This window comes from Thalassophryne amazonica, chromosome 21 (genome assembly GCF_902500255.1).
Source record: "Thalassophryne amazonica chromosome 21, fThaAma1.1, whole genome shotgun sequence".
In the NCBI taxonomy this organism is placed as follows: Eukaryota; Metazoa; Chordata; class Actinopteri; order Batrachoidiformes; family Batrachoididae; genus Thalassophryne; species Thalassophryne amazonica.
This window is the reverse complement of record NC_047123.1, coordinates 13,316,270-13,337,956: the sequence shown is the minus strand read 5'-3', so window position 1 is coordinate 13,337,956 and position 21,687 is coordinate 13,316,270. Positions and strand designations below refer to the sequence as shown.

Sequence of the window (21,687 nt, the reverse complement as noted above, 5' to 3'; positions counted from 1 at the left end):
GATGCGAGCTAAAAGAAATCAGAGACTGTAAGGTGGTGGCAGGAGAGAGTGTCGTTAGACAGCATAGGATGGTTGTTTGTAGGATGACTTTAGAGGTAAAGAAGAGAGTGAGAGCTCAACAAAGGATCAGATGGTGGAAGCTGAAGGAGGAAGACTGTTGTCTGAAATTTAGTGAGCAGGTGAGAGAAGCACTGTTTGGAGGGGAAGCTGTTTTGGACAACTGGAAAAGTACTGCAGATGTGGTGAGGGAGACAGCTAGGACAGTACTGGGTATGATATCTGGACAGTGGGAAATTCAGTGGGAGCAGTGTGAGTGGTAGCTGGGATTTTTGCCCCCATTTGACCCACGCATGCGCAGATGTGTTGCGCACTTCGCTTATTGATCTGCTGCGGCGACCCCTAACGGGAACAGCCGAAAGACAAAGAAGGACTCTAACTTGACTCGGCGGCGCAGTGTTTCGAGCAACAGAACGGAGGACAATTCTCGTTTCTTTCTTGCAACAAGACAAGAGTCCCAGTTAGTCACTTTAATCCACACAAAAGTGACTCACGATTGACATATTTTAATGGCTTTGAGGGGGGATAAGAAGCAGAGTTTCCTCTTCTGAAGAGGAGCGAAGCAAAGATCCAACGAATCAGCGGATCGAAGCACTGCTTCATTGGTTCAAGGTTCAAAGCAAATGACTCGTCGGCTACTAAATTAGTTGTCGGCGGTTTCAGTAGTAAACGTAGTCATGACTAGTCGACTAGTCATGGCAGCCCTAACTGACAGACAGCTGCGTCTGCCTGCTGAGCTTCGTGGTGCTTGGGCGCCTTCATGTGGCTGTGTCCAGTACTTTTTTTAATCTAGTATTAACAAGTTGTCATTTCATAAGTGAAAAGTGTATTGCGTGTCATGTCTCCTCCACACTGACCATCTTTCTGCATGTTGAAAGTAAATTACTTTTTTTTTTTCTCTTTCTTCCTTTGGGGCAATAGCAGCTGGCTTGCTCCCCTCTATTCTGCTGAGGAAAGACGGAGTTCACAGCCATCTGACTACATAAGACAGAAGCTGTGGCTTGTTTATTTTTGGGTTTGTGATCGCTTTTGATTGTACTCAGAAGCTTCGGTAGTGCTTAAACTCGAAACTGGCTTATCAGTAGCCTGCAGTACTAAAAGTTAGCAGTTAGCTGCCGCTTCCACTAAAATTTTTTGTGGTTTATCGGTTCAGTGTTATAAAAGTTAATTTTTCAGTTAGTGGATTAGCGGTTATCGAAGCAAGCGTTTTGGTTAGCTGTGCCCACCACTGCCCAAAATACATAAAGCATACCAAACGGCAAATGTCAGCTCTCCCAAGTTTGTCTGTGATTGAACTTGCACGCACACAGAGCATTTTATCATTTCTGCATTCTGCTACAAGCAGGTGCTTTTATTTTTACACACCCACAGACAGAGACGTTGGTAGAAGACATCAAACGGACTACACTTCTTACTCATGGTAATGGCAACATGACACTTAACTAAATTGACTAAACCAATTCAACTACAGAAAGACAATAAACGATAATAACAAACAACCTCCATCCCTCAGTAAGAGCATTGAAGATGGGTCATGGCTGGGTCTTCCAGCATGACAATGACCCAGAACACACAGCTAGGGCAACTAAGGAGTGGCTCTGTAAGAAGCAGTTCAAGGTCCTGGAGTGGCCTAGCCAGTCTGCAGACCTGAACTCTACAGGAAACGCCTGACCTCTGAAATTGCCAACAATGGCTTCTGGACCAAATATTAAGGTCTGTTTTGTATTATATACTTATTTCATGCAATAAAATGCAAATTAACTATTTAAAAATCATAGTGTGATTTTCTCTTTTTTTTTTCTTAGATTCTGTCACTCACAGTTGAAGTGTACAAACGATAAAAATTACAGTTTTCTCTATTCTTTGTAGGTGGGAAAACCTCCAAAATCGACAGTGGATCAAATACTTATTTACCTCACTGTAGTTTCATGTCATTAATGTCTGAACCAAAATGCTTTGAGGAAAAACTACAGCTTTTGTTTACTTTACTTGCAACCCCAATTTCAGTGAAGTTGGGAAGTTGTGTAAAATGTAAATTAAAAACAGAATACAATGATTTGCAAATCCTCTTCAACCTACATTCAATTGAATACACCACAAACACAAGATATTTAATGTTCAAACTGATAAACTTTGTTTTTGTGTAAATATTTGCTCATTTTGAAATGGATGCCTGCAACACGTTTAAAAAAAGCTGGGACAGTGGTATGTTTACTACTATGTTACATCACCTTTCCTTCTAACAACACTCTAAGCATTTGGGAACTGAGGACACTAATTGTTGAAGCTTTGTAGGTGGAATTCTTTCTCGTTCTTGCTTGATGTACGACTTCAGTTGTTCAACAGTCCGGGGTCTCTGTCGTATTTTGCACTTCATAATACGCTACACATTTTCAGTGGGCGACAGGTCTGGACTGCAGGCAGGCTAATCTAGTACCCGCACTCTTTTACTGCGAAGCCACGCTGTTGTAACATGTGCAGATTGTGGCTTGGCATTGTCTTGCTGAAATAAGCAGGGACGTCCCTGAAAAAGACGTTGCTTGGATGGCAGCATGTGTTGCTCCAAAACCTGAATGTACCTTTCAGCATTGATGGTGCCATCGCAGATGTGTAAGTTGTCCATGCCATGGGCACTAACATTCCCCATACCATCACAGATGCTGGCTTTTGAACTTTGTGCTGGTAACAATCTGGATGGTCTTTTTCCTTCTTTTGTCCGGAGGACACGACGTCCATGATTTCTAAGAACAGTTTAAAATGTGGACTCATCAGACCACGGCACACTTTTCCACTCTGCTTCTGTCCATTTCAAATGAGCTTGGGCCCAGAGAAGGCGGCAGCGTTTCTGGATGTTGTTGATGTACGGCTTTTGCTTTGCATGGTAGACTTTTAACTTGCACTTGTAGATGTAGCGACGAACTGTGTTAACTGACAATGGTTTTCTGAAGTGTTCCTGAGACCACGCTGTATAGATCCTTTACGCAATGATGTCGGTTTTTAATGCAGTGCCGCCTGAGGAATCGAAGGTCATGGGCATTCACTGTTGGTTTTCGGCCTTGCCGCTTACATGTAGAAAGTTCTCCAGATTCTCTAAATCTTCTGATTATATTATGGACTGTAGATGATGGAATCCCTAAATTCCTTGCAATTGAACGTTGAGAAACATTGTTCTTAAACTGTTGGACTATTTTTTTTCATGCAGTTGTTCACAAAGTGGTGATCTTCACCGCATCTTTGCTTGTGAACGGCTGAGCCTTTTGAGATGCTCCTTTTATACCCATTCATGACACTCGCCTGTTTCCAATTAACATTTTTCACCTGTGGAATGTTCCAAACAGGTGTTCTTTAAGCATTCATCAACTTTCCCAGTCTTTTGTTGCCGCTGTCCCAACTTTTTTGAAATGTGTTGCAGGCATCAATTTTTTTGAAATGATGTCCTTATTTACATTTCACACAACGTCTAAACTTCATTGGAATCGGGGTTGTAAATGTGTATTTGAAATGCCATTTTTTCATTTGTAAAAAAAGGCATTTATTAATGATTATACTAAACTTTAAAATGACATATGTCCAGAGATCAAGGATCCACCATGTAGATTTTAAGTCCAGAGATCAACAATCCATTGACCAGTTTCATATTTATTTACTTTAAGACTCAATAAAATGTTGACGTAGAAAACCTGCAAAGCCTACTTTTAGTACACAGAAAATTCACAAGAGGTATTGATAAGGGAATCGATAAGGAATTGGATCGATAAGCGGAATCTACAATGGCATTGATATTGATAAAGTGTTATCAATACCCATCCCTAGTGAAGAGTTGTGTGTTCACAAAAAAAGTGAAAATAAAAAGCGAAAGTCTGCAAGTCCTAATCACAAGATTAGGAGCAAAAATCAGAAGAATGAGTGAAGGACATTGCCCTGCTGGGAGGAGCTTTTTTTCAGCAACTGTCTTTATACATTCATGGGACGGGGAAGAGTTGAAGCTGCCGGCCCGGCTAGACACCCACAGCCCCAGACTGTTTCAAAGTTTAGCATACATAAACAATAAAATGTATATAGTATGCGGCTGTTTTAATTCTGATGTGTGCCAATATTACATTCAACTACTAATAATTTTGGATTTATTGCTGTATTTTTGTCTGAGGTAATTGGGTGTGTTGATGAATTGCCCTTGTAGGGACCAATAAAGTTATTTGAATTTGAGACCCGGTCAGAGAGAGAGAGAGAGAGAGAGAGAGAGAGAGCGAGCCAACAGCCAGTGTGATCGAGCAGATAACGGAGCTTCTGCAAATTTGTCTGGAGTGAGTGAGTAATCTGAAAATAAAACATTACGTTACTGCACCACTAAACATTGATGCTTTATTGACCAACATTAGCTTAGCCTTTAGCGGAAGTATGCTGAAACACTCATTCAGTCAAGCTAAGTGAGTGTTTTATGTATTTGTAAATTGTTTGGTTTATTTTTACCTGAGGCCAAAATATGGCCATCGGGTATTGCAAAGGCTTTGCATCCATCCGTCTGTGTTCAGCATTAAGCCCCTTTCACACCGGGGGTGCTCCCAGTTGTGCCGTGCGTCATTATGACGACACTGCATGGAAGCAACTCAGTGCCGAGATGATGCAGCTCGGTGCCACAACAGCGCGAGGGGCACAAAGGAGGAAGCAAGTTGGACGCCAAAAAATTAAACCTGTTTAATTTTTTTGGCGTCCTTGCTCGACGCAGAAAGGAAGTGGTTCCAGCGCAAGTCAGGGCAAAGAGGCGTTACTCGGCGTGATTCGGAAGCCAATTTATGATTCCTGCTGTGTTCCATTGTTCCTGCAGTATAAATCACGCAGGATTGTTTTTATACCGTGTACTCAATGAGTAAAAACTACACGCTGAAAAAAAAAAAAAAAAAAAGACCACAGAAAAAAAAATGCTGCTTGCAGCTCAGCTCCTTCTCTGTGTGGAGCTGTCTGGTGAAGAGAGACACTGTGAGGCACCAGCAGCTTCTTCTCTCACAAATGTGTTTAAATAAAATCCATAAAAGTCCTGCTCACAGACTGATTGCCAGAGACATCCAGTAAAAAGTCCGGACATCTGTAGTCCACTCATGGACGTTCGTTCACGCGTGCACATGTGAACAATTAAAGGAAAAAAAAAGTCTGGCTGCAGGCATTAGTTCCTTGTTCTCTCCTCAAACTCTCTCATCACAGTTAAAAAAGGACAAAAAAGGACATAAGTCGTGCTCACAGACTGAGTGCCAAAGACAGGACATGTCAACATCAAGTAGAACTCCAGACATCTCCAAATTTGCTTGGATGGTTTGTTTGTGCATGCGCGCGTGCGCATCTCGCGGTCAAAGGAGGAAAGATAAACTATAACAGAACTCAGTGCGCAGCCCTGTAGCTCTGCACAAGAACAAATATAAAGTAGAAGAGAAGTCAGAGTGCACAGTCTGTCTGCAGCCAAACTGTGCACTCTGACTTCTCTGTGCAGAGAACCTGCAGGCTGTGTTCTCACCTCCTCTCTGCCCCCGCTGCGCGCACCTGACGCAGATATTCCTGCGTCGTCATGACACCACAGGAAGCAACTGGGAGCAGCCCCAGTGTCAATGGGGCTTAAGTCCAGACCTATTACTGCCAGGGTCTTGGACTAGTTCAAAGATGGCTAACCTTGACCTAGTTTATGAGTTCAAAAGGTCACATTCTGTTTCCTACGCTGGTTTACTGCTGCTTTGAACATGATGGATGTGGACTGTCTTCACCACGCTGTTTTTACAAACTGCCTGGACACGTGGACATATTTTTTACATTGGAAATAGTCAGAATATATTATTTTCAGGAGATAATAATACAATAACATGCTTTTGGAGGGCGGTATGCATTTTCAAGAGGCCCGACGTCCATGCCCAGTCGCCCAAAATGACAGCTATTCGCCCGAGTTAGACGAGGACCTCTTGAAAATGCATACCGCACGACAACAGCATGTTATTTGCATTATCACTTTTTACTGAGATGCACAACATGTACTGCGTACATAAAAAGTTGGCTCACTTAACTTTTGTCGTGTTGGCTAGCTGGCCCGCGCTGCTCTCCAATTTAGTCAGTGTGTCATCATCAAGCTGGCTGCTTTAGCTGCTGTTCATTGTCGTACTATCCATGAAAAAATCATCTGGAATATCCATATTGGGACCAAAACACACTTCTTGCCTTTTCATCTTTTCCTCTGCGGACAGTTCTTGGGGTGCGCGCGCTATGACGTCATTTGTTTACGTACAGCGGGCAGGTATAGCCAGATACCGTCGACGTAAATCTATGATACCGGCCCAGCAACACCCCGGTAAATTGATAATAATGGATTATAATGTGCTACAATTGTGAGAGACTGTCGGACATTATTCTCTGCCGGGAGATCTCACGCACAATGCATGCGTGAGGACTTATAGTGGACCTGGACATGTTCTCTGGCTGTCTTATAATGGACCTGCACATGTCTTCCGACAAGTTACCACGCGTGCAGTGCGTATGCGTGGGGGCTTTTTGTGTTGTGTGGATTTTCCGTTTGGAAATCTTTACAAATGGGTGAGTGAGTGGCATGTTCCGCTTTTTTCCTCTTTTGCTTTGTGTTCTCCTCATTGGAGCTCCTAGGGTTTATTTTTATTTTACTTTGAGAGAGCTTGTGGTAATTTTGATGCGTGTGCAGTACATTGTTTTAAACCCGCAAATCTCAGCTGTTTATTGCTGCTGTGGACGTGAAATGCACAGATGTAATCACGTGTGCATTTCACGAACTGTTTATTGCTGTTGTGCACATGGACATGAATGTCTCCGTGACGTTGTTTTTTACAGGCTGATCACACAGATTGTTTTTTTAAATTTTCAGTTCTATACAACACACATAAGCGTTTTGATTTCAACCAGCTGCGTTCTAAATGTTCTCACGGCTGCTGCTTTTGCCGTGTAAACTGGAATTAATATGTACCTCAGTTCTTAATGTTAGCAGCTACATTCCATTCAGGGGTAGCTGTTAAGTAATTTGTGGACCTCCAGGCCCAGTTTGAGCTACCCCAGAATCAGAAGATTCCTTCAACTCTGACATTTGCTGTGCCATACCTTTGGATCTCCTCCCTCCCCTCCCTCTGATGTTGATTGGCTCGGTAAAGGCTACAGGGCCTCAATTTATTATTCATTGCTTCGTAAGAGATGAGACAAAGACCCTTTGTCTCTTAAATTAGCATGGGAAAGGGACCTGAAGACACACTTTACTGATGCTGATGGGCCAGGATTCTGCAAAATGTAAACAAAAAAAACTTGTCCAAGGAGCTTAGAACACATCTTGTGCAATTTAAGATATTAAATAGGATTTACTGGACACCAACAAAATTGTGTCGAGTGAAGCTTAATCAGTCTTTGATTGTGCTGGAAACGTAAGATGAAGGAAGGCACACTTATCCACATGATTTGAGGCTGCCCTAATATCCAAGACTTCTGGGGGTAAATCCATCGGTATGCCACACAAATTACCAGGCATGATGTATGTAGCCTTCTCTGAGACTATTTACATTGGGTGACCCATCCATTCTTGATTCTCTTCCCTCACACGATGCAGAATGGGTTCAGCATGTGTGCAAAATCTCCACTCGTATACGGATTTTTGTCAAAATTTGTTTCTATGTTCTGTTTATATCATCATATAAAACCGCTAACTTAAGAAATATATATTTTATGGCTTTATTTTGACACAAAATGTGCTCCTGTCAAATCGGGTGTCCGTATGAGTAAATCAAACTCACCCTTCTTCTTCTACAGCGTTTAATGGGAGCCGGCATCCTTATTGTTGCACTGCTGCCACCTACTATATCAGTCCGTTATAGCAGTTCTAAATCCTGTCATTGAGTCTCGTGTCTTTCAAATATTTAAAAAGCCAACACTTCCCCCTCTCACTTGATCTTATTGCTAAAATACTTCCTACAGAAACTTCTTTTAGGCCTTACAATTGATTTATTCAGTTTTTACTCTTTAATGAATTAAAAAAAAGACTAGATATATTTTGAATTAAAGCACTGTGCTAAATACTGTAAAGATATTTATTGGTTATGATTTTTATTATTTCTATGGCATTATTATTATTACTTGTGGCATTTGAAAGCACTGCATTCTGGTGATAGTATTTCACAGCACTTTATTTAAATTCAGTTGGTCTGGTAGTGGAATTTGGCATTAATATGCGGCCTTGATCTGGTGATGGTGATAAATTACTTGGTGGCAAAAGACTTTTCATTGACAATAGTTATGTCTTTAAGTGTATTATTTACTGATAGAAAGTGTGTAATTATTGATTTGTTTTATAAGACACACTTATAATTTGATAAATGTAGAATGAAAACAGTGAAGCAGAATGAAAGTCAATTAATGCAGACACTCAGTCCATCTGTGGAAACTTGTTACAGACAAAACATGATAGAAAATACATTTTAATGAAATTAAGACTTGAGACATACTGTGTTCCAGTACAAGAGTCAAATTCCACCATTTTAAACCAACAAAAACTGTCCAAAGTTCTCTCAGAATGCACGAAATTCCAGAATTTCTTTTCAAAATTTCCAGGGGGGCATTTCCCCGGACCCCCAAGTGGACCTTGCGCCTTTGCCACTTGGCTGTCCACTTAAAGAAAATGTTAAGTCAAAAAATTTTTATTTGCTTGCACCCATGGTTTAGACAGCACTGATGGTGGGGCGAAAGCTTATCACTTCACACTGGAAATCTTCTTCTGCTCCACCAGTTGCTTTGTATCACAGGGAGCTTGGTATGTAGCTGCATTAGAGAGCCTCTCATTTAAACTCGTGGATAGAAAGGATAGCTTTCTTCAGAGAAAAACCAACCAAGCTCTTATCTGGGGAGTGACAAGATGGCATAGAACGGCACAGCGCAACAGGAGCGAGACTCGACGACGCGGCGTTTCAATTGATGGAAAAAAAAAAGCCAGCTGGATTTAATTCAATATCCACAAACAAACAAAAGAAAGCCTTAACAACTCTTGGCGGACATGGAATCTGGAACCGACAACGGTGGATTGCATCGCGGATTTAGAAAACTACATCAATCACTACTACCAGGCCTGCTGCTCGGACATGGCTTCTCTGGTACACAAAGACGACGACGACAACAACAACCCGTGTAAACGTAAGAAAAAGGACTCCTCTACAGACACGGAGGATCTCCAGACAACGGAGGTGGAGGTAAGTATGCTCCAGTCCATCAATACGAAACTGGATTCACTTATGGTGTTACACATGGAGATTAAAGACATTCAGGTAAGCCTCAATTTTGCATATGAAAAAATAGAACGGCTGGAGTCTGAAAATAAATCACTCAAAGCATCTGTGGAGTTATTAACCAAAACAACAGACATGCTAACCAAAGAAAACAAGAACGCTAATGAAATAATACTGGATATTCAGTCCAGCAGCATGCGTGATAACTTAATTATCTTAGGGATACCAGAAAACCCCGCCTCAGATGATCCAGAAACCCTTTTAAAAGACTTCATGGTTTCCAAACTCAAACTTCCTTCAGCTACTGTCAATAACATCACTTTTCATTGTGTGCACAGACTCAGTGGACCCAAGAGCAGAAGACCTCGACCCATCATCGCCAAACTAGAACACTACAAACATAAAGATCTCATTAAAAGCAAAGCCAGAGAGCTCAGAGGGACCAACTTTGGAATAAATGACCAGTTTCCAAAAGGACAACGACCACAAAAAAATTCTTTACCCAATCAAGAAACAGCACAGACAGAATAATTAACGTGCATACTTGGTTGTAGATAAACTGTATATAGATGGTCAGCTGTATCGGGATCCATCCATAACCCCATGGCTCTTCTAAGGATGATGGATAATTTAAACACGCTCCCACTGCATGCAGTCTCTCCTTAAGCTACACGTGCACTTTAACCCACTCACACCTGTTACACTCACTCATCATGCACGTGTAATCTATGTTCAATGTATGTCGTACTTGTGTCTGTTTTCTCTTTTCTGTGAGCTGTTTCAATATGTAGTATCAGAATTTTTTTTTTCTTTAATATGCATCCTCTAAATTTGGTGTCATGGAATGTGCGTGGCATTCGTTCACAGGCAAAGAAGGTAAAAGTCATGGATCACATCGCAAAATTAAATGCAGATATTTGTCTTCTACAAGAAACACATATAACTAAAGCAGAGGAAAATTTACTGATTGGCCCAATATTTAGTCAGTGTTTCTCAGCTTGCTATAACAGCAGACAGAGAGGAGTAAGTAAATTAGTTCATAGAAGAGTCCCATTTATTCTTAATAACTCTGACAGATCCTGAAGGTTGGTATATAATAACCCAGGCAACTATTTCTAGTGCAGTATTTACAATTGTTAATTTATACGCTCCCAACAATGATGACCCAACCTTTTTTCATACATTGTTTTCACAGATTTCTAATTTAATGGCCAGTTCAACAGTCATCATTGGAGGGGACATTAATGTTGCTTTAAATCCGTCTGTAGATCGTTCCAGTTCTCCAACATCTGTAAGGCTTTCTCAGTCTACTAAAACTATAAAGGAGTATGTGGATGACTTGGGTCTGGTGGATAGTTGGAGGATCAAAAATACATTGACAAAGAAATACGCATTCTTCTCTCCTGTATATCAGTCTCATTCTAGAATTGACTTGTTCCTAACTAGTAATTCTATAACTCCCAAAATTAATTCTAAAATTCATTCCATCACTATCAGCGATCATGCTCCTGTGTCACTTTCAGTACAAATACAATCCACTATTAAACCATCTCACTCATGGCGCTTTAACACCTCACTTTTAAAGGACAGTGAATTCGACAAAATCATAACGAAAGAGTGGACAGACTTTATAGAAAGAAATGACTCTCTGAGTGTTTCTCCTTCTTTGCTTTGGGAAACAGGAAAAGCAGTAATCAGAGGGAAAATTATTCTTCTTATAAAAGTAAAATGGAACATAAATTAGAAAATGACCTTGAAGAAAAAATTAAACTTTTAACAAATGCTGCAGAAGCAAGTGATCAAACGTTGTTTGAATTAAATAATGCTAAATTCCAACTTGACCATATTATATCGAAAAAACAGAGTTCCTCATTCAACAACTTAACTATAATAATTTGGAACATAACAATAAATCAGGTAAATTTCTGGCAAATCAACTACAACGCAATAAGGAAGAATCAAGGATAACATCTACTAGGGATCAAGCTGGAAACCATATGCAGTCGCCACAGGAAATTAATCAGATATTTAAGGACTACTACAGTAATCTATATTCATCAGAGAATACACCTAATCCAGTAGATATCCAGTCATTCCTCGACAATCTAAACCTACCTCAGCTATCTAAAGAACACACAGATATATTAGACACACCTCTAACTATCATAGAACTACATGCAGCTTTGAACAAAATGCCGAATGGCAGGGCTCCAGGCCCAGATGGCTTTTCTTCCGAATTCCTGAAACATTTTTGGCAGATAATAAAGTAGCTCTTTATATCAGCACATGGGAACAGAAAGGAATCACACACCTTCATCACCTCTTTCATAATAACAGGTTTGTGCCGTTTAATAACTTGATGCAGAGGTTTGGAAGTATAGGAGGAATTTTTATTCATTACCATCAAGTACAGCATGCTGTGATATCAAAACTCCAGACGCTTCAGTGCCCACCAGAACCACCCACATTAGTGACAGACATCAAGAACCTCCTCCCAATAAAGAAAACCTTGTCTAAGGTATATAAGTTAATATCATGCGTGGACACTCTTACATTTACCCAGTTTAAAATGGGGGGGGGGGGGGGGGACTTCCTCCTTACCTCTCGCCCTAACCAGTGGACACAGATTTGTAAAAACACATTTTCAATGACAAAAAAACACCAACGTACAACTCATCCAATACAAAGTTCTTCATAGAACACACATTACACAATATAAGATGTATAAAATGGGCTTCTCAGACTCTGATGTTTGTTCACAGTGTGAACTAAACACCATTGATACCTATTTTCATGCCCTTTGACTTTGCTCATCTGTCCAGTGTTTTTGGTCCAAAGTCACTGAAAAACTGTCCTCCATCTTGGGATATAGAATTCTCTTATCTCCTAATTTATTTACTTGGAGACACTACAATTATTGAACAACCTACTAAACAGTCTAAAACTATACTTGTAGCACTGACTATTGCCAAAAAAAAAAACAATTTTGCTGAATTGGAAAAATAATCAATCAGTATTAACCACTGGTCAAATCTCCTCTTCGAGTATATATCAATGGAAAGAATATCCGCTTTATTAAGAAATCAATTACCACAATCTAATGAAACACGGTCTTTATTCATCAACTCATTAAATTTGAATTGGAATTTGGAGGTCTAAATGTATTTATTCAATTATAATTTGCCTGTTAGGGAATGCCACTCTTGCACCTGTACTGTATTACTATTACATTATGACTTGTTCCTATTATTGCGGAGCTACTGACTTTTCTCTCTTGTGCTACAGATCCAGGTTGCAGCTCTTATGGGTACTCTAGCTGTCAGAGATTGATATTGTGTATTTTTGCACTTTTCTTTCTCTCTCTTGAGAATGTTTGAGTTGGTGCAGGAGAGAGCTTGTGTCTTCTAGTGTGGGGGGTCCCCCCTGGTGTGGCGGAAGCCTGCAGAGCTTCCAGGGGGGTATAGGTTGGGTGCTGGCCTGCGCTCCCTTCCGGCTCCTCCCTTTCGGGGTGTGGGTGTGCCCCTGGCCTGGAGGGGGCTGGGCGGCAGCCGGTCTGCCCGTGGGGGGCCCTGGTGCCGCGCCGCCGGGCTTCTGGTCCTTTTGGGGGGTGGGGTGGCAGTGGGCGGGGGATAACTGGATGGCCATTATTCCTATCCACATTGGGCCTGTCCATTGGTGGGCTGGGGGGGCACCTCTCCCTGTGGCCGGATCGCACATGGCCCCCTCCATGCCCCTGCTTCTCCCCCCGGGTTTGTGGGGCCCACCTGTCTCTCTCTGGCTCCTCGGCTGCCCCTGTCTCTCCTGGGTTTCATCTCGTGCCTCCCTGGCTTGGGGCCACCGGGCGGGGTGGCTCACCCATCTCCGGCTGCCTGGCCCCCTTTCCCCCCTGTTGGTTTGTTGTTTCTGGTGCTCCTCCAGGGCTGCCCGCCTACCCTCCATCTCGTGGTCTCCCTGGTGCCTCCGCGGTTCTGGAGTTGGGCTGCGGTGCCCAGTGGGGCCGGTGTGTGTGGCCCGCTCCCTGCACCGCGCCTCTCCTTCCGCCGGCCGCTTGGGGTTGGGCCTCACATGTCACAACTTTTAATGCACTTCACCAGCACAGTACACGCACGCACATCATACTGGGGTTTAAGTAGCACATTATAGGGATCATATAGTTCTGCGGCCAGGTGTTGGGTATGGATTGATCTCCATCCGCCACTCCTCGCCTGCCATTTTAATACACACACTATATTTCAACATAATTAGTAAACACACTCACTTTTCAGAGTCGGGGTCACTGGCGGTGGTGGGTTTGCAGGGCAGGCTGTGGTGCAGCAGTGTACCGCAGCCTCCCACGGCAGTCTGCCACCTGCTGTCAACGGCACTGCTTTTAATGCAACACTGTCTTTGCTCACTTAGGGGGTTGCACACAACAAGGGAGTTAACCGTAACAGTTATGGTGGGGTTGGTAGGTAGGGTGAGTGTGGCATGTTGGGTTGGCCCTGGATGGCTGTGTGGGCCTGGGGTGGGGGGTCTGCCTTGCCGGCTCTGCCATGGTGTTGGGGCCCTGCTGTGGGACTCGTGGGGCCCAGGGGCCTGCGGTTCGTTAGGGGGTGGGTGGTGGCGGTGGGGCGCGGGTGTCTGGCACGGGGGACCGACAGCTGTTGTGGGTTTGGGGGCCACGCTTTCCGTGGGGTGGGGTGTTGCCCCTGTCAGAGTTGCCCGTAATAAATAGGAGAGGCAGATGGGCGGGGTCCTTCAGAGTGGACGAGACGGTTGTTGGCGAGGGGTCATGCTCGTTTGCTCTCTCCTGTTTATTGAATAAAGTTCTCATGTTGATATGAAAACTGTTATGGCTTTAAGCCTCCAGTCTCCTAGTCCTCCAATAACAACGTTCAGCCCTGAACCAGTGTGCCGGTCACACTGCTCTTCCCTCAAGGCTGACCCGTTAATTAAAGACGCACATCTGCGCTTAGCAAAAACATAGCTTTTGCAGAACAGTCTGCACATTCACTAAGCCAAAGATCATCTGTTCACTTTCCTGTGTGAGCATTTTTAATGATTACTTGAACAGTTCAGTGTATATGATTGCTTTGACAATGAGTGATTAATAAAAAGAGTAATGGTAGATGAATTCTCACACGCGTATATGTATATATGAAAATAGAGAACAGAATCAAAGACAGTACATCAAAGTAAAGACATTAATATTTGATAATCATATTGCTGATATACAGAAAACCCTGTCAGCCCCGTTCTCGCTTAGGCGGTTCCTGACCTTGGGCTTGGTTCCGGGGTGGGGGTCATTTGGGGGCTGGGGGTGTCTGGGGGGTCCTGCGAGGTGCTTGGGGGGGTCTCGGGTGTCGGGGAGACCTCATGTGCTTCCTGGCCCGGGGGGTGGGTCTCGCCTCTTTCCTGGGGGCTCGGGCCCCGCCTTTGTGTGCCGGTGGTCCCTGCCTGCGCTCTGGGTTCAGTTGCGGTGGCTCCTTTGCCCCCGACCCCACCTCCACTCACTTCTCCCTCCGGGGCCATCTGTCTGTCTTTGTGTTGTTTTGGTGGTCGGTCCTTCCTGATAGAAGTTGTCAGTCGGCTTTGAGTAGATGGTTCTGCCAGTGTGGCATTTACCATTACTATACAAGGTCTGTTAGAAAACTATCCGACCTTTTTATTTTTTGCAAAAACTATATGGATTTGAATCATGTGCATTTGCATCAGCCAAGCTTGAACCTTTGTGCGCATGCGTGAGTTTTTTCACGCCTGTCGGTTGCGTCATTTGCCTGTGAGCACGCTTTGAGTGAGCAGTTGTCCACCCCCCTCGTCGGATTTTCATTGTGAGGAAAATGTCTGAACGATTTGGAGCTTTGCTGCATCAAATTTTTCCAGAAACTGTGAGAGACAGCCAGGTGGAAACCATTCGAAAGATTCAGACCGCTTTCAGGTACGATTCTATGGGGATCACACAGATTAAGGAGTGTTACAACCGGTTTAAAGACGGCGCACAATGGCAGAGAGCGCGCCGCGCTCCGAGCGGCAATCGACAGGCTGAAACGACCAGATCACTTCCAAAGTGAACGCTGTGTTGATCCGGGATGTCGTCTGACTACTACAGAAATGGCAGAAGATGTGGACATAGCACTTTTTCAGCACATTCCACTGTTACAGGAGTTTTTGTCATGAAAAGATGTGGGGAGGAATTCGCGCGTCGGGACGGAGCCGCTAATGGCGGATAACAAAAAGCAACGCCGTGATGAAGCCTCACAGGACATGTTGTGGCATGTCCAGCTCGTCCACAATTTCTCGGATAGTCACACGACTGAAAAGCCACTGAAAGCCGTCTGAATCTTCCGAATGGTTTCCACCTGGCTGTCTCTCACAGTTTCTGGACAAATTTGATGCAGCAAAGCTCCAAATCGTTCAGACATTTTCCTCGCAATGAAAATCCGACGAGGGGGGTGGACCACTGCTCACTCAAAGCGTGCTCACAGGCGAATGACGCAACCGACAGGTGTGAAAAAACTCACGCATGCGCACGAAGGTTCAAGCTTGGCTGATGCAAGCACACGATTCAAATCCATACAGTTTTTGCAAAAAATAAAAAGGTCGGATAGTTTTCTAACAGACCTCGTATATGCAGATGGGGGAAAAAAGAAAGACAGGATAGCTTCCATTTGAAATGGGATGCCTGTCTTCCTAGTTTAAATGTGGTCGTGTAAGTTGTAAGATCGGCTTTTGGCTTTAGATCCTCTCACTTGGTGAACCCCCCCCCCCCCCCCCCCCCCCCCCCCAACACACACACACACACAGCATCACCACCATTTTTTTCTTCCTTTTTAAAATTTATGGTATGGCTGGTTTGCTTTTGGTTGAATGTTCCAGTTTCTTGCTTTGTTTTTTTGTCATTGCATATTTGCTTGCTCTGGGCATTGTATCTTTGATTGCATATCTTTCGCATTTGTTTTTTGCAAAAAGTCAATAAAGTTCAAATCTTAAAAAAAATAAATAAAATCTCCAAGTGTGTGACCAGTGACAGCTGACATTTGCCGTTTGGTGTACTTTTGTATTTTGGTTCAAGGATCATCTCCGCCAAAACAGAATGTTGACAGAACTAATATTTTGAAACTACGGATATTAGCTAATGTTGCTAGTTACATTTTGGGCTAACATGCCATTTCAGCAGGTGTCACTAAATCATCTTTATATTAAAAGCGTGAGTGCCTGCATGGTGATTTTATTTAGTAAGTTCAATGTACACAATCGTCCATAAAGTACATAATATAATTGTAAATGTATCAAAAAATACATGGATGACACAAAGTGCACACTTATTTCCATTTTGATCCATTTAAAAATCAAATGACAAAATAGAAGTAACAATAAAATATAATAATAATAGTATGTATATGATAACAAAACCTAAACAATTTAAAATGCATTAAGACAGTAAATTAACATAAAAAATTTGATTAACAGGAAATAAAAGGGTTGCGGTGAAAGGTTCTAAAAACGTTCTGGACTTGCATGTCATTCCTACTCATTACTATATGTATACTATATCACTATAAGCTTTGCATAATTTATTACCAGCCTTGAAAAATGTCAGTTCCCTATTTTATAAACACTACCCAATCTAGAGCCTGTAGATACCCGTGGGCAACACACATTTTCCAGTTCAAACCCCACCCCTGCCACATTTGTCCATGTAATGTGGAGTTGCGTCAGCAAGGGCAGCCGGTGTAAAACCTGTGCCAATTCAACATTCAGATCCACTTCGGATCTGCTGTGGCGACCCTGAGTGCAAAACAAGGGCGCAAACCAAGGGATATATATGGCTGAACCTTTGTGTGGTTTATGAAAGTATGACTCAAATTGTAAATGGTCAGTTGGGAACATTTTCTGAAATCTGGTGATTTGAGATGGATTTATTGCTCTTGCTGAAGCTGTCTGTTGTGGATGCTGCTGCTCTCTTATAATGGTTGTCCTATCAACTGTCTTTCTTCTGACTGCCACAGCTGAGCAGTTCTGGAGGTGGTTGCATTTACCATATTAAGGCTATTGAAATTGAATGTGTAGGTGGAAGCTGTTCTGTAAGACATACTGTAGCTGTGGAATTAGACTGCAACTGAAAGATGAGCAAAAGGGCTTCTTGGATGCACTGTAAGGAAGAATACAGTATATCCATAGGTATTTTTGGATTAAACGGATGGAATTTTTAAAAAATGTGTCTTTGAAAATGGATCAAAGCTCTTAATCATAGGCACAATGGGATGAATTTCTTTTGGGCATTTAAAATTAAAAAATTGGCAGTGCACACAGGATGAAGAGCATGTTTGAATCTGACAATTCATTTTCTCTCATATTTGCTGTCTTTTTTTTTCTCAACTGTAGTTGAATCTATTGTACATGTTTAGTTGTTACTGCCCCCACCCCACCAACCCTCTACAGCACCACATTTCCTTTTTCTTTTCTCTTGTCACCCAGAAAGACTTTGCCTCTGCCTCTGGTGACATGCATGCCAGGACTCTCATATTATCATCATTTTAGTATCTTTCACTTTTCCTCTTTTGATTACTTTCCCTTCATTCCCTTTTGTGTCTTTAAAAAAATATTAATCTGCCATCCGATTTTTACCCCCCCCCCCCACACACACACAGTAAATTCTACAGTTACATTCACACACACAAGAAACTAAATCAAACTGTTTTAATACAATAAAATGTCAAACAAGTCAGTAAAACCTGTTAAGAACACATTGCACAAATGAGAAACCTTGTGACTAGAAAACTAAAGACCGTCTCCTCACTGTCATATCACCTACTACAGACTGACGCTCCTTGTTTTCTTTGCAGCAAACTCATCTATAGGCCCTTTTCCACTACACAAAAGTAGCACTACTCGGCTCGACTCTCTTCGTTTTTTTTGCTTTTCCATTCAGGTTAGTACCTGGTGCTTTTTTTGGTACCTAGTCAGGAGCGGTTCCAGGTGAGCTGAGCCGATACTAAAATGTGACGTCAACAGGCTGCCGGCCACTGATTGGTCAGAGAATGTCGTCACTGGACGAGTCATGAGCATGCCATCCGACACGAGAATCAAACCCGCCATTTTTAAATACTTGCAGTGGTGTTATAGCGACTGTCCTTTTCTTTCGTTTCACGGCGACTTTTTTTTTTTTTTTTTTTTTTCTCGTATAAAACCACACTGTGGTCTGTGGATGAGTTGTGGATGTTTCTGTGTTTGGTGGCAGAGGACAGAATACAGAGAGGTGGATGAAGCGATCCAAAATGAGAAAATCTCCAAGTCTTTGGTCGCTCACGGGTACCGGACATTATAGTGACGCAGAGAACAGCTGAATAAGCTTAAAAATGATTACAGGACCACAATGGCCAGAGTAGGTCGGCCCGTAAGAGCTGGAAACGGCTCAACCACAGGAATGCTGTTTATGGACACTGACCGACAAGCACCGGGAGGCAGGATGCCCGCAAGTTGGCCACGGTTTTGTTGGAAGCGACAGATGGTAAGTGTTTTTGTGACTTTGCCTGTAGTCTGCTTGAAAGCACCGTTTAACGTTACTTATCCCATTGGTGGGAAGCACATTTTAACAAACGAATATTTTGAGTGTAAACTTGTGTTAATGTAACATCGCTGTCTCATGTATATGGACACAGTGAGCTAGCTGATTGCTATCTAGCGAGCTAGCTAAGTCCGTGCTCCGCTTTAAAGTATTAACTTCTGACAGAAAAACACCTAAAGTCAGCATAACAACAAACGTGTACATTTGACTCATTTAGTGCCATTACTGTGATTTTTTTTTTTTTCACCATTTTGTGCTTTTGTTGAAGAATCCAGTTACATAAGCGAGGAGGGTTCGGCCACCAGCTTAACATCTGTATCAACGTCCAGCACCACACAGCAACATGTTACAACTGGTAAGAATAAAATTATGCTCCAATTGTATGATTTGTTGGAGCATAATTTTGAAAAGAACATAACTTTTATGCAAAGTGACCAAGATAACTGAAACTCTGGGGAAAGATCATACACAGACTGAAGTGTTTTTTTTTTTGGAGTCTTTTGTTACAATTCTTGTGGGGATTTTTTTTGGAGGGGGCGGCAGGGGGTGAGGGTCACTCTTTTTGTGTGTGTGTGTGTGTATATGTATGTATATATATATATATATATATATGTATATATATACACACACACACATATATATACAGTGAGGAAAATAAGTATTTGAACACCCTGCTGTTTTGCAAGTTCTCCCACTTAGAAATCATGGAGGGGTCTGAAATTTTCATCTTAGGTGCATGTCCACTGAGAGACATAATCTAAAAAAAAAAAAAATCTGGAAATCACAATGTACACTCAACAAAAATATAAACGCAACACTTTTGGTTTTGCTCCCATTTTGTATGAGATGAACTCAAAGATCTAAAACTTTTTCCACATACACAATATCACCATTTCCCTCAAATATTGTTCACAAACCAGTCTAAATCTGTGATAGTGAGCACTTCTCCTTTGCTGAGATAATCCATCCCACCTCACAGGTGTGCCATATCAAGATGCTGATTAGACACCATGATTAGTGCACAGGTGTGCCTTAGACTGCCCACAATAAAAGGCCACTCTGAAAGGTGCAGTTTTATCACACAGCACAATGCCACAGATGTCGCAAGATTTGAGGGAGCGTGTAATTGGCATGCTGACAGCAGGAATGTCAACCAGAGCTGTTGCTCGTGTATTGAATGTTCATTTCTCTACCATAAGCCGTCTCCAAAGGTGTTTCAGAGAATTTGGCAGTACATCCAACCAGCCTCACAACCGCAGACCACGTGTAACCACACCAGCCCAGGACCTCCACATCCAGCATGTTCACCTCCAAGATCGTCTGAGACCAGCCACTCGGACAGCTGCTGAAACAATCGGTTTGCATAACCAAAGAATTTCTGCACAAACTGTCAGAAACCGTCTCAGGGAAGCTCATCTGCATGCTCGTCATCCTCATCGGGGTCTCGACCTGACTCCAGTTCGTCATCGTAACCGACTTGAGTGGGCAAATGCTCACATTCGCTGGCGTTTGAAACGTTGGAGAGGTGTTCTCTTCACAGATGAATCCTGGTTCACACTGTTCAGGGCAGATGGCAGACAGCGTGTGTGGCGTCGTGTGGGTGAACGGTTTTCTGATGTCAATGTTGTGGATCGAGTGGCCCATGGTGGCGGTGGGGTTATGGTATGGGCAGGCGTCTGTTATGGACGAAGAACACAGGTGCATTTTATTGATGGCATTTTGAATGCACAGAGATACTGTGATGAGATCCTGAGGCCCATTGTTGTGCCATACATCCAAGAACATCACCTCATGTTGCAGCAGGATAATGCATGGCCCCATGTTGCAAGGATCTGTACACAATTCTTGGAAGCTGAAAATGTCCCAGTTCTTGCATGGCCGGCATACTCACCGGACATGTCATCCATTGAGCATGTTTGGGATGCTCTGGACCGGCGTATACGACAGCGTGTACCAGTTCCTGCCAGTATCCAGCAACTTCGCACAGCCATTGAAGAGGAGTGGACCAACATTCCACAGGCCACAATTGACAACCTGATCAACTCTATGCGAAGGAGATGTGTTGCACTGCATGAGGCAAATGGTGGTCACACCAGATACTGACTGGTATCCCCCCCCAATAAAACAAAACTGCACCTTTCAGGGTGGCCTTTTATTGTGGGCAGTCTAAGGCACACCTATGCACTAATCATGGTGTCTAATCAGCATCTTGATATGGCACACCTGTGAGGTGGGATGGATTATATCAGCAAAGGAGAAGTGCTCACTATCACAGATTTAGACTGGTTTGTGAACAATATTTGAGGGAAATGGTGATATTGTGTATGTGGAAAAAGTTTTAGATCTTTGAGTTCATCTCATACAAAATGGGAGCAAAACCAAAAGTGTTGTGTTTATATTTTTGTTTAGTGTATGATTTTTTAAAATAATTTATTTGTGTGTTACTGCTGCAAATAAGTATTTCAACACCTGTGAAAATCAATGTTAATATTTGGTACAGTAGCCTTTATTTGCAATTACAGAGGTCAAACATTTCCTGTAGTTCTTGACCAAGTTTTCACACACTGCAGTAGGGATTTTGGTCCACTCCTCCATACAGATCATCTCTAGATCTTTCAGGTTTGGAGTTTCAGCTCCCAGATGGTCACTGGTGAACTTCAAATGGGCCTGGACATGTGCTGGCTTGAGCAGGGGGACCTTGATGCCCTGTAGGATTTTAAACCATGACAGCATCACGTGTTACTAATGTAATCTTTGTGACTGTGGTCCCAGCTCTCTTCAGGTCATTGACCAGGTCCTCCTGTGTAGTTCTGAGCTTTCTCA

General features: G+C 42.7%; 1 long non-coding RNA gene across 1 annotated transcript; it reads right to left on the bottom strand.

The window, feature by feature from the left end:
- Positions 1 to 3,869: 3,869 nt before the first annotated feature.
- LOC117503467 lies at positions 3,870 to 21,099 on the bottom strand. The gene is made up of 3 exons (XR_004558572.1): positions 21,088 to 21,099; positions 20,965 to 20,967; positions 3,870 to 4,009 (listed from the first exon to the last, which is right to left on the bottom strand). It is a non-coding gene; the product is annotated as an uncharacterized LOC117503467 (long non-coding RNA).
- Between the last annotated feature and the right edge of the window lie 588 nt (positions 21,100 to 21,687).